General features: G+C 32.4%; 1 long non-coding RNA gene across 1 annotated transcript; it reads right to left on the bottom strand.

Annotated features, from left to right (window-relative positions):
* Positions 1 to 13,300: 13,300 nt before the first annotated feature.
* On the bottom strand, positions 13,301 to 14,199 carry LOC139487099 (uncharacterized). The gene is made up of 2 exons (XR_011655746.1): positions 14,049 to 14,199; positions 13,301 to 13,391 (listed from the first exon to the last, which is right to left on the bottom strand). It is a non-coding gene; the product is annotated as an uncharacterized lncRNA (long non-coding RNA).
* Between the last annotated feature and the right edge of the window lie 468 nt (positions 14,200 to 14,667).

The following is a 14,667-nucleotide window of genomic DNA, read 5'->3' as shown; positions in this document are numbered from 1 at the left end:
ATAGTCTTACTCGGTAGGTCACATTCATCAGGCGAATATACAAAGTTAAGTCCTGGTATCTATGATGATTTATCATGAAAGGGAAGGGGATTGTTGTTACGACGTAAGGAACATAACCGATATCATTTGTGAAACAGTTATTCCATAACGGTCAACCAACTCGTGATGGCGTCCGTAAAATTTACGAAGAGATGATTTCAACTTCACCACTTGGAACTCATGGTTTAATAGCTTCCTTGTGAGCAACAATCCTCTATAAAAAAAATCATGATAGGAAATGCAAGCACGGGGATATCGTATCAATTGGGAGATATATACACCGTAAACAGATTATCATTGGTCATCTCAACTGGATTGCTTTTCTCACTTACGCCGTACTTGTTCAAGCGAGAAAATCAATATTGTTGAGATATCCAACAATAATCTATAGTTAGAATGGAAATGAAAGTAAGCTACAAACGAAAACCGAGAAACACTTATGAACCAAATAAATAGACGACAACCACTGAAAGAAGATATGAGACAGACTCTACTGTATCCGGTGTATCCTTTATCTCTAGTTCGATGGGATAGATGCGTTCAACAAAGACACCAAATTTCGAATTATCATCTATAAAATATGTTATGTTTCTTAATTTTCGTTTCATTGGGTTGCTGTTATACTTTTGATTATCTCATATCTCCTTTAATCAATAGGAGATATGACTTAGAATTTGCTTTTAGTAAATCGCCATATTGAATTTGCAAAATTCTGGATTAACTATTAAGATAAAAAAAACATACTCAACAATTAAGAAATAGTTCATGGCAGTTTTCATTTAACCATGGGTTTGCCGAGCGACAGCGAATATTAATACCCACCCCATGGTTAAATGAAAACACATCTACGGCTGCCATGACTTATTTCGATTCTAATATGATAAATTCATAGTGTTACAAGTAAACGTGAAAGCCCTATACACACGATAATTTGCTGTTCCGTTTACTCCGATATGATAATATTAGTAATATCATCTTATTCCATTATACATTTTTTTCAACTTCATATGTTCTGTTAATGTAATGTCATTGCATATTTAGGCGTACAAGATGTTTTAAAACGCCTAATGATTACGTAAAGGATATAAGACAATAACAGTGCACTCTGTAAAATATTGGAAGGGTTGAGGCCGCAGGCCATAGACATGTTCAATATTTAAAAAAATGGACTGTTAAAGGCTTATATCTTACTTAAAACATATTTTTAACGCATAAAAAAGGTGAAAAAATGAAAGCAAATACAAATATTTGTTAAGATTTATTTTCATCAAGTTAGTATGAAATATTGTTTTAGGAATACAATTTCTTTACAATAAATTTTATCCTACATGTTGGCCTCTTTAAACAGTAAATATGAAACAATGGACAAACAGAAAGTACAGCTGAAGGTAAACAGCATGTATTGCTACATAAAGATTAAAACACAGAGTATGCGTATAATGATTTTGGCGGGCGCAAGGACTAATCTCAATTTTTTCCGTGAATACCTTTTCATGCATGTTGTGTTTCAAAATGGATAAAGAAGAAGGAAGTATATTCTAGATGCATAAAACGAAAAAAAAAGTGATGTCGTTATTAGTGGTTGTGTGGTTTAAAACTTTGGATTAAAATCAAATGTGTATAAAGATATACTCATTTTCTGTGTGGATTACAAAAAGGATATAGTTATATTAGCTAATAATGGCAAGTATTATATTTATTATATTTCAAAATGTTATTCTCTCCTGTTAATTCATGTTTCTTCTCTGGTTTTATTTCTTACTAGTTGAATTAGAAAAAAAAAAGAAAAACATGTGAAGACAGGTTCACGTTGAAACATAGCGAGTGTACCGCATTGTTTTTTTTTATTATTTCAAATATATAAAAAATATGAACAAATGAAGAGATAACAACGTGCAATCATTTAAAATTCTATTGTTGTTCATCAGAATTTTCAAGAGACTGTTATTGTCTACCCAACCGGTACCACCTGATCATATCCATACCCCCTCCGCCCTTTCTGTTTTTTTTCTTTCTGCAAGATCGTCTCTCTCTTTTTTGTCTCGTTTATTTGTGTATTGATGTCCCTTGTGTTCTTTTTATTTTGTAATGTTACCTTTTTGTCCTTTGGCAAAATAAATTCTTTCTTATTTTCTTTTATAACTTAAAACGATCACTACGAACAAAGTGCAAATCGGACACACCATTGATTTGTTTGACAGATAACATGCGGAAATGTCTTCCTTTATTGTCCTGCCCATATTCATACTTCATAAACGAATGGTTGCATTAAACTCATATTCAAGCAATAATATCAGACTTAAAAAAACAACGCCGAAACCTAAAATTAATAAAAACTATTGTAGAAATCCAGGATAGTTTAAGAAAGTTATTAAAATTTAAAAATTTTAACCAGAGTGAATGTAATGTTTCCCGGCAGAAAAACTAAGTCCAGTTATAAGTAAAATACGAAAAAAATTGAATTTTAGTTTAACAAAAGTTAATTCTGGAACCAAGATCTAGATTTGCACTTTGTACACAGAATAATGGTAAGTTTATGGTCCTTGTATTGCGGCATGATCTATCAAATGTTAAAAGCATTACTTTATTGTTTTTTCTTTTATTTCTATTGTCGTTTAAAATGATGTTAGAAAGAATGAGAACAACACAAGAGGTCAATTTTGGTTACAATAGACGGACGAGGATAAACATTTTTTCAAAAAGAAAAAAGAAATACATAAAAGCAAAAAAAAAAACTTACAAAGAGCATTATCAACTAATCGAACTAGTGCTAAAGGAGACAACCCAAAACATGAGAAAAATGGCTGTGATATAAGTACCGGTATTGGTAGTGTTAAAATCAATTTGAAAGTGCTCTTTCTTCTCAAGAAACCGTTTAAATGAGTGACAACATTATTGTATTGGAAGGTGATTTTAATAAAATGTTTTTTTGTAATTTTCATTTGTTCTTTGGTTGAGTTTTTGTCACATGATGAAAACACTTGGCAGAATTGATAGGTATTTTTTCAGTGATTGGACTATCATTTACCTGTAAGAATCAGTTATGCTACCTTCAGCTGTCCAATATTTTCAAGAAAGAGGAAGGCTATAAAGGTAACATAATACAGGTAAATGATAGTCCAAAAACTGAAATAAAGAACGGGTACAACAATAGAAATACGTCACAACAATGTTTTAAATTTGATTCTTTGTTAACGGAAACAAACATATGACGTCACCTTGTTTCGTTGCCAAGCAAAGACGATAACATCATTTCTTGGAATTTTCGTTAATTTTACCACAAAAATTAAATTGAAATGGACTCATCTGGTTTGCTTTAGAATAGAGATAACGATATTGTAACTGTTTCTGATTTTTGGCCAACATAACCTGTGGGTGTTGATGTCGAAAATTGAGAATACTTGGTAGTATAATTATGTTGGGAGTAACGCAGAACAGCCAGTTGTGTGTATTTATACGCTTGCGCTAAAAGTAGATATACTGCGATTATACTGGTTAACGATAATAGGTCAACATATTAAAATTTAGGTTTTCATTTTATTTATTTATTTTTATGATTGTTTGATGGGTGACTTTAATTTGGTTGTCAAATAGGCTTTAATGAGCATATTGAAATCGACAAACAAAATAAGACAATTCTTTGATAATAGAAATTGTTACTCCTGAAATGTAGTGAGTGATGACGGTGATCCGCAGCCGTTTTTTTTAATCAATTGTGCAGTCACTTAATTGTGTGAGAATCTTAATGTTTGGTTAATATGATCAATTATAATACTTGTATTCCCTTTATCTTAAACATTATTGTTATTTGCTGTACAGCCAATCCGGACGACTTTTTTTCTAAATGATTTTTTGAAAAATTATTAACAAGACTTTCATTTCCAAAATTTAAGCCGTGTAATGTTTAATCGTTACGCCCTCTTATGGAAATTAAGAACATGTAGTACGAGTGTAAAAAGAGACGACAATCCACAATAGGCCAAATATATAGCTTTCAACAATGATCAATACCAATATAGAATAATATAGTATAATAAGCTAATACAGCCCCCGACCTGATTAAATGTTAAAAAAAAGATCAAACGAAATGTTAACGGTCTGATTTATGAAAAAAGCAAAACGGAAAACAAATATTACAAAAAGCAACCAACAATAACTACGAAATATCTGGTTTCCGACTTGAGATAAAACACACACAAACTGTGGCGTAGTTTAACATGTTTTCAGGCGTCAGTGGTGTCACAGCATCACAAAACAAAAAACTGTAAAAAATTGTTCTGCAGGACTAATCCAATTAAAAGTAAAAAAAATAAGGCAGGACGTCTTCGTCTAAGAGTACCCACAGCAACTAAAAGCTAGAAGACAGTCTCTAAAAGAATTAACGAATAATTCCGATTAGTGGATCATCGACAAGGCATAGGATCATAAGGGTTCATATCTGTATACCAGTATATATTTAGTAATGTCATTGTAATTACAGCACAGACGATCAACGGTTAATCAAATTGATTGATAGAAAGAATGATCTGTTGTTTAACGCAATTTTCAGCACTATTATCTGTTTTGCAATTGGTAGTTTTATGTGATGGAGGGAGAAGAAGTGCCAGGAGAGAACCACCGACCTTTGGCAGTAACACTTGAGCTAGTCAATCTAGATTGGAGTCGAATGCACCTGCAACGTGCAGGATTCGAACTAAAAACTTCAATTTGACATGCAGTCAAGTGATACAATCGCTAAACTACATAGAGTACTCGGCCACCGAGGTCTTTCAACCGATCTGAAAGAACATTTCTTAAAAGCGGTACAATATATCTCAAACATCCAAACAGTTATTTACGCTGTTAAAGTATTAAACAAAATTAAACTATGTTTATATTAAGCTATATATAACGTAGCAAGATAGTAATCTTGATAACAGTAGTCAGGAAACGACAAACAAAATAGTTGTAAAACACTTAAACGAAGGCAAAATGAAGGTGTAATACCACCAAATCATGGTATGTCACATCCGGTTGCAAACGAAAATAGGTCGAAAAAAATATTCCCTTGAATTTTACAGTTGTAGGTAATTAATCCTACATTTTATTGCAGTAAAACATTTCTGGATCATAAACATATATCTTGGGTATTTCAAAGCACCACTATTTGTTTGTTTTGTGTTTCTATGGAATATTTTGGAAACTTGAGGTTACATGGTTACTAAAGCGTGTACAAAGGTTAACTACTAAGGGGGGATGTGATTGGTTAACTTCCAGTGATAGTTATTTTCTTATATGCGACGGAATGTTATGTTTAATTTCTTCTCTAGTACAGGACAGGATGAAACTTTACTCATGCCTAGTATTTCTTTATTTAAAACAAAGATAAATTCTGCACAATTTTTTGAAAAGTAGTATCCATAGTATGAATACAAATATAATTCTCAACATAAAAAAAAATTCCAATAAATTATGTATTTTGATTAAGGATGTCCTTCCATACAAAAGTTTATCAAAACATGTAAAATATTCAAAATTGAATCACAATTGTCTTCAACCGCAATACATATAGTTGTTTCTTTTACAGGGTTGCAGATACAGTATACTCTTCAATACTTTAAAAGAATGTTACAGCCCCAAACAACATCGTTTTTGTATGTAAAATTCATTACATTAACTGCTTGATAAACGAATTAGGTATTGACAATTCACTTGGAAACTCAACATATACCCTCACGACACTTACCAAAGAGGAAATCCTGGATAATCATAGGTCTGTTCTGTGTTCCTTTGGAATTTCAACCAAAGATGAAGAACTGGATCTGCCATCACTGTATTGGATACCTAAACTACATAAGTGTCCTTACAAACAACGGTATATTGCTGGGTCTTCCAAGTGCTCCCCAAAACCTCTTTCTAAATTATTAACATCTATTTTATCAGCAATCAAAGACGGGCTTCAAAACTGCCTATTCTAGAGGGAGCGTGAATCAGATGTTGATACTTAAAAATTCCAAAGATCTTTTAGAGTACATACAATCTAACTCTCTTTCATCTTGTAACAGTATTAAAACATTTGACTTTTCTACTCTGTACACTAGTATTCCACATTCCAAACTAAAAGACAAATTGAAAGAGTTGGTATTGCTTTGCTTCGTAAAAAAGAATGGCCAACGTAGATACAAGTATCTTGTCTTAGGGAGGGATAAATCCTACTTTGTAAAGGATCACTCTGATTCGAACAAAAAATTCTCTGAAACTGATATTATCAAGATGCTTGATTTCTTGATTGACAACATATTTGTTACGTTCGGAGGACGTGTTTTTCAACAGACTGTCGGCATTCCAATGGGAACAAACTGTGCCCCTCTACTTGCCGACTTGTTTCTTTATTATTATGAGGCTGACTTCATGTAGGAACTTCTTAGGAAGAAAGATACGAAGTTAGCAATATCCTTTAACTCTACTTTTCGCTATATAGATGATGTTCTTTCACTAAATAATTCAAAATTTGGTGACTATGTAGAACGAATCTATGCAAAAGGATACTACAGATACAGTTAAGTCGGCCTCATATCTTGACTAACATCTAGAAATTGACAATGAGGGTCGGTTGAAAACAAAACTTTACGACAAAAGAGATGATTTCAGCTTTCCAATTGTGAACTTTCCATTTCTAAGTAGCAACATTCCAGCAGCACCTGCATACGGGGTATATATCTCCCAATTGATACGATATACCCGTGCTTGCATTTCCTATCATGATTTTCTTGATAGAGGGTTGCTGCTCACAAGGAAGCTATTAAAGCAAGAGTTCCAAATGGTGAAGTTAAAATCATCCCTTCGTAAATTTTACGGACGCCATCACGAGTTGGTTGACCGATATGGAATAACCGTATCACAAATGATATCGGATATGTTCCTAACGTCGTAACTACAATCCCCTTCCCTTTCCTGAATGTGACCTACCGAATTAGACTATTTACCGGATTTGTTATCACATAAGCAACACGACGGGTGCCGCATGTGGAGCAGGATCTGCTTACCCTTCCGGAGCACCTGAGATCACCCCTAGTTTTTTGGTGGGTTTCGTGTTGTTTATTCTTTAGTTTTCTATGTTGTGTCGTGTGTGCTGTTGTTTCTCGCACGGTATTTCTTGTCATACCATCTATTGTTTGTTATGTTTTTAATAGAAATAGAAATTTAAAAAAAAATACATTTAAACTCTTTTACCTTTAAACAACTAGAGCTTTTCTATGCTCAGCGAACGATGGTGTTCTAATCCACTGTTCTGAGATTTTAAAGTTTAATACTGTGGATTCATTTATTTCCGTGGGTATCAATTTACGTGGAGTAAGGAAAAATAACATGTTCATGGATATTTAACTTCGAGGTTTTGCATACAACCCAATGAAATGTGTTATTCGTTGAACTTCTAATTTAGTGGTTCAACTGTACCCCGAAATCCACACAAATTGGTATCCAACGAATAATAATACAATACAAAGTTTGTTATTGTCAATTATGTCGCCCTATAATTTGTGCAGTACAATTAAGTTCAATTTCATACAAGTGATTACATTTTGTGTACCTATTGATTACATTGATTATTTAACAATTAAACAAAATCAAGTCTTTTTCAGTAGAATGATTTCTACAGGAATAATATATATAGTTTTACAATATAATATAGATGGACAAACTACTGGTGACTTAACTGTATCTAAAATTAAATTTCTCTCTTTGAATAAAGTACACAATGATAAACCTACTTTTTTTATTATAACATTATCCTAAGATGACATTAACCATATCAATTTTGATTTATTTGGGAGGCTTTTAAAGTTTTTGTTAACATAGAGGGTATCATCAGCTCAGTAGTCAGTTCTTCGGTACTGACATGATTTAACAAACTTTTCTAAAATTGTCCGTTTATAAATTTTGAAATTATTATGAAACTAAGGTTTCAACTCCCTCCGGCAAAGTTTGCTTTAGATGAATTTGGCTATTTATTATAGGTATTTTTGAAATATAGCTCTTAAAAGATTTTCTGTACTTATACATCTTCGGATTTCAAATGTTTGGCTTTGAGCGTTCCTCATGAAGACAAATCCAGAAAAACGCTTCGGACACAAAAAATCATTTAACGTGTTGTTTTCAATTTTTAAGCAATTTATATATTAAGATCTTTTATTTTTTTAAACAGGACATTTTGTCTGTCATTGTAAAGTTCATATTTCCAAATACAAGAATATGTCTGTTTTAATTTCCGGTAAATTAGTGATTTTCAATTAATCTTTGAATTTTTATCAAGTTTAAGATCTATATCAAGATATTTCATAAGAATAACAATACAACTATACCAACTATTTTTTGAGCTTCAGAGAGAAGGATATCATTAGACTTTAATATATATTTATAATATCTAAACATATTTAAAATTACTTCTTGAAATAAGGGATATCTTCCCATTCCACCCAATACAGTTATATTTGTAGATTTGTTACCTAAACCCATAGAAAATGTATAGAATTTGACATGAATACTTTCTTGTTTCATGTCCTTGCATAATTTAAATAGATTATGTCCATTTTTATTTAGTTTTTATCTATTACTGAAGCTCCCCATATTTCCCTCCCATATAACAACACAGGTTTCACAGTATGATCAAATATATGTGAAATAATGTTAATTTTAGGTTTATATAAGTTAAAAAAAATATATTTAAATAAAGCTTTCAATAAAATTGAGAATGGAAATGGGGAATGTTCCAAAGAGACAACAACCCGACCATAGAGCAAACAACAACAGAAGGTCACCAACAGGTCTTCAATGCAACGAGAAATTCTCGCACCCGGAGGCGTCCTTCAGCTGGCCCCTAAACAAATATATACTAGTTCAGTGATAATGAACACCATACTAAACTCCAAATTGTACACAAGAAACTAAAAGTTAAAATAATACAAGACTAACAAAGACCAGAGGCTCCTGACTTGGGACAGGCGCAAAAATGCGGCGGGGTTAAACATGCTTGTGAGATCTCAACCCTCCCCCTATACCTCTAGCCAATGCAGAAAAGTAAACGCATAACAATACGCACATTAAAATTCAGTTCAAGAGAAGTCCGAGTCTGATGTCAGAAGATGTAACCAAAGAAAATTCAATCCCCTTTTATATAAATCTTCTTTTCCTGTTTACAAAATTATGAATTTTTCAAAATACTAAGGATTTTCTTATCCCAGGCATAGATTACCTTAGCCGTATTTGGCATAACTTTTTGGAATTTTGGATCCTCAATGCTCTTCAACTTTGTACTTGTTTGGCTTTATAAATATTTTGATATGAGCGTCACTGATGAGTCTTATGTAGACGAAACGCGCGTCTGGCGTACTAAATTATAATCCTGGTATCTTTGATAACTTTTTTTAGCCTCTGTAAAGCTTCCACTTGCAGTTACATAAATTCCTAATTATTTATAACCCCTAGCCCTTTCAATAGGAACATTATTAATATTAAATATTTTTTCATACAATTTTCCTGTGTTATTTAATACTACTGATTTTGTTTTAATTATATTCATTTGGAGACCCCTTTCATCACAGTTATTATATAGTTTATCAATACACTTCTGTAAACAAGCAGCTGTTTTTTTACATCATTACTAAGTCATCTGCATACAATAAGCAATTAATCTGTAAGGAATTCAAAATAGCAGGTTTACAGGTCTCATCAAATGAGTCAAGAATATCATTTATAGAAAATTGAAATAGAGTGGGGCTTAAATTATCCCCTTGTTTGACTCCTATGTTAGATATGAATCAACAGTGACTTTTTTTTCTCTCCAAAAGATCGGATTTGAGCATTATTGAAAATGAAACGTGTATGGTCACTTTATCAACTCGGTATATCTATTCAACTACTTGACTATGCTTTAAATTATACTACTAGTATAACATTATATGTTTTGTAATGGTAATTATTTTTTTAATGAATGTTTGTTGCCTTCTGTATACCGTTTATAGTTATCAAATCGGTATGGACTTTTTACTCTCTATTGGGAAACATAGTTTAACTTCATTACACAAGGCAACTAGTTTAAACCTTTTTTTTGTGCAAAACTGCAAGGGTGGACTTTGGTATATACAAATAATCATCCCTTGAAATCTCACCTTCAAGAAGTAAAATCTGTGTCGCAGTCAATTTTTTATTTTATTTGTGAAAGGAATGAATTAAAATCCACGTGTGGTCGTCAAGAATACCTTAAATTCGATGCCTCTTGTTCGGTGAATGCTATGCTGTCCCCACTTTGAAGAGTCATTGTAATCACTCTTTGAAGCGTCCTTAAATGGTCTGTTACAATGCAAATTATCCACCCCTATCCGACATGCCTATATTTTTAGTCGCAGTCTAAATCAACGCTCTCTTTCATGTCCGTCTGACCTCGCAAAACTGACTATTGTATTAAAACTTTATATAAACGACAAAATTTCCACTGGATTTCCGTCAATCAACGCAATTTTTAATTACTTTGGTGAAAGAAGAATTTAACCGTTGTCTGCCATCATTTACGTCCTGCTAATTTACTGCCTCCTGCGATGCAAACACTTTTACTTAAAGTTAGTATGAAATTCATGTAGTAACCAATGGGAAATATTTAACGTTATACTTACATCGGATTTGTCTACATAATTGATCAGCGCTCCTTTCTGAAGGCATCTTTTTACCGCTTCTAGGCCACCATTCTTAGCACCTTAATTTAGTTCCTTTATTTATAAAAAAAGGGCTTAGTTATGAATAAAACCACATTGATTGACAATGTTATACTGATATCAGATTTAAATATTCGCTTGACTTTGTATGATAGCTTCTGTCGGTATGCTGAAAAAAAATAAGGATTTCAACATAGTTATTAGATCATAATGTTTTGTTTTGTTTTTGTCATGTTTTATATATTTGAAAGTGTCTGGGCGATTTATGTGTTTATTTTATGACTACTAGGGAGTGTTTAACGACCTTGACTACCCATAAGGATCGATCTCGCACGGTCCGTATAGTTTATTGAGACCTGTCTATAATTGAAACACATGCATTTGTGTATCCTTGGGTTGCTGTCCAATCGATGAAATAACTTTATTTTCTATTTGATTAGCATTTAGCACATTATATATATTTCGCGATTAACTTTATATTAAATAAATCGTGAAGTATAATCTTATTCATAAAAGGGATAGTTTAAACTTACATTATTTAAACGATCTGTATCTTTGGTATCTAAGTCAGCATCCATTTCACTGGCTAACTGCAATAAAATATAAAGGTAAAAATGATAAATAGCTCATGCTTCTTTATTTTCTAAATTTGGAACGAAACTTAAATACAATTCACACTTTTCAATTATATGAGTATATACCATAACTTTTTCGCAGTGATTAGTCGCTATAATAGCATTACCTGTGGGTGGACAGGAAAAAGCATATTATGTTAAGAAAGGTCTTTCATTGTATCATTATAAAGACGTGTATGCACTTTAAAGATAGAAAAGAAGATGTGGTATGATTGACTATAAGCCAACTCTCCACAAGAGACTAAATTAACATTTGTAGGTCACGGTACGGCTATCAAAAATGTGCAAAGCCCATATCGCATAGTCAGCTATTAAAGGCCCCATAATGACAAATAATGTAAAACAATTCAAACGAGAAAACTAACGGCATAATTTATGTAAAAAATCATTTTATCAATTGTAAAGTGGCAGTCGTGTGTCTCTTTTAAATAAGCCATATTTTCATTTTTGTGGTGGTTTAATAGTTCAATAGAAAAACAAAAACACAAAACGTAGAGGAAAAATTCACAACGGAAAGTCTTTAGTTGAATGGCAAAATCCAAACCTCAAACACACCAAACACACCAAACGGATTGATAACATTGCCATATTCATGATATTCCTGATGTGATACAGGTATTTTCTTATGCTGGAAAAAGTAGATTGAAATGTACCTCATTTAATAGCTAGCTCAAACTCGCACTTGTATGACAGTTGTATAAAATTTCATTATAGTGCCAACTATGCGTGAACAACATACAAACAGACACAATAGTTAAAAATGTCAAAAAATAGGGGTACATCAGTCAGAATTATATTTAGATCTTAATCACAATGAAAACAAACAAATCTGTCAACAAAGAAAAACAAAAAAGCATATACACATATCCTCAGTGATTGATATAATCTTGCATCCAGTTCATGTTAAGTTATGGGCATAGAAAACTCTAGAGGAAAGAACCGAATACAAGATAATATCTTAACGTTTCAGAAACCAAAATGTGTACTACCATGCACAATGCAATGCAGAAGAGCTCACTGGATATAGTGCACAGGAGTTTTTCAGTTATAAAACTACTTTGGATCTCATAAAATGAAGCATTATAATCAACATTATTGTAATCCGAGATATATAATCTTATGTTTACCATTGTAATGAAAAAGCAAACACAAACATGCCAATACATTTGCCCTAATTTACCTTTCCCTTGTAAATCGATAAAGCGAAGGTTTGTTTTGTCAACATGATTCCATGGTAATGCTTATGTTTTTCTAGTGTTTCTCGTGCTCATCAACCCAAAATGCATACATGTAATACCAATATTAAAATATAAATATAAAAACATATCCACATTTTGGTACTTATGGGTGGGAGAGGGGGGAACTTATCAAGAACCTCATCAACCCAAGCAGGCAATAGGCAATATGTATTGCCTGATCAAACATAGCCCTTAAACCAACCACCACTTGGATATTGAAAGAATGAGGATGTATCACATGTACTTCCGCCAAAGATATCAACCAATGAGGTTATACACATATCCTCAGTGATTGATATAATCTTGCATCCATTTCATGTTAAGTTATGGGCATAGAAAACTCTATAGTCCATACAGCATATTTGCAGGCCAATCTCAAAATACACCACTAGCAAGGCTTTCCCTTAAGGAATAGTATTCCCAATACTCAAAACAAATTCAACACTTTTATTAAATATTATTCCTTGTAAAATGACTTTAAAACACTTCGAAACATTTAAAGATGCATGTCAACAGTTCTTTATAAATCGTTCATAATTCAATAAATTCTCATGAATTGGACCACATACGGACTTTAAAAAGTTAAGTTAAGGCAATGAACTCATATCAAAATGAACATTGTCATTATTCTAATAACATCTTCAGCATGTGGAAAGCTTGTAAGCAAAGGGACTTAACCTCCAAGTGTAAACTATGCTGGCTTTCTTTACTGTTGTTGAATCAAACACACTCTTTACTTCATAATCAGGAACATTGACAATTGTATTTCCACTCGATTCTTCACATGTCTGCTGAAAATATATTAACCAATAACAAATTGTTTATCTGTACTAAAGACAGCATTAGTCACACTTTGAAAAGGAAAAATCCCTTTGCCTACAATCCACGTGGAAAACCACTAGGGAATCAGTGTCCCTCGAACTGTAGACAAAGAAATTTAAATTAAAAAATTTAACCGTGATACATAAAATATAAGTATTGATTGATTGATTGATTGTTGGTTGCTTTACGCCGCATTAGCACAAAAAGGCTATATCGCGGCGAAAAATATAAGTATACATTTGTACTAGTATACAAAATCATTCAACATTAGATAATAACCATTCAGATAAAACAAAACAAAACAAAAATATTGCAACCATTATTTAATCTCCCATGACAAAAACATTTTTGTGACATAATTCAACACACCAACGGTATTAAATACACATCCAATAGAAAACATCATGAAATTACGGAAAAATTATTAGCACGACTTTTAAATAGGTTCATTTGAACATAAAGCTGCTTCCATCACAGATTTTTTTTTTAGTACCGTGCCATATTGGCATCTTCTGCCTTTCTCAACACAGACATACATAATTTAGTGTAGTATCAATATTTTCCCCGTTCATTATTTTCCTATTTTCAGAAATCAAAACATTACTTCAATTGCAATTTATTCTCACCATATTCTGATTAGAAAAAAATCCTTTCCTTTTAAAAAGGTTGTTCGAACTCATTGACATGAATCATTGTGCAATGTCATATTACTTCTCCTTCATTCGTCACCCTGTCAAAGCTGTAAATAACACCATCTGAAAACAAAAACATTCTATTCAATTCTACTTACAATCAAACAGACCGCTGATCGCGGACCTCGACGAAGACACCTTATAATACAATACACATCACTCCGATAAAAACATGAATTTCAAGTGACATGTCACACTAAATTATTCCACTTTCTCAATAATTCTATTCTTTTCTAACAAAGTCTTTAAATAGCATTTCTATCAGTATGTACGATGTAAAAATAAATGAAAAGTCCACAACACAGTCAAAAGTAACATAAGAAACTATTTACCCTATAAACAATTTATTATTCTCCTTTCAACTACAATTTTCCAAAATGGCCAGAGCCCCCACTTCCACATATATTTTATATAGCGATAGCACTTTGCCCTGCGTTTAACCGGCGCACGGCATAACAAATATCTGAACACCTGGGTTGATAATAACTACCCAAGGGTTAAATCCCAAAACATTTTGCCACCAAGGTCAAACATTACCATCTAGTTCTATCAA

Source organism: Mytilus edulis, chromosome 8 (genome assembly GCF_963676685.1).
Source record: "Mytilus edulis chromosome 8, xbMytEdul2.2, whole genome shotgun sequence".
NCBI classification, from domain to species: Eukaryota; Metazoa; Mollusca; class Bivalvia; order Mytilida; family Mytilidae; genus Mytilus; species Mytilus edulis.
This window is presented reverse-complemented; position numbering and strand designations above follow the sequence as displayed.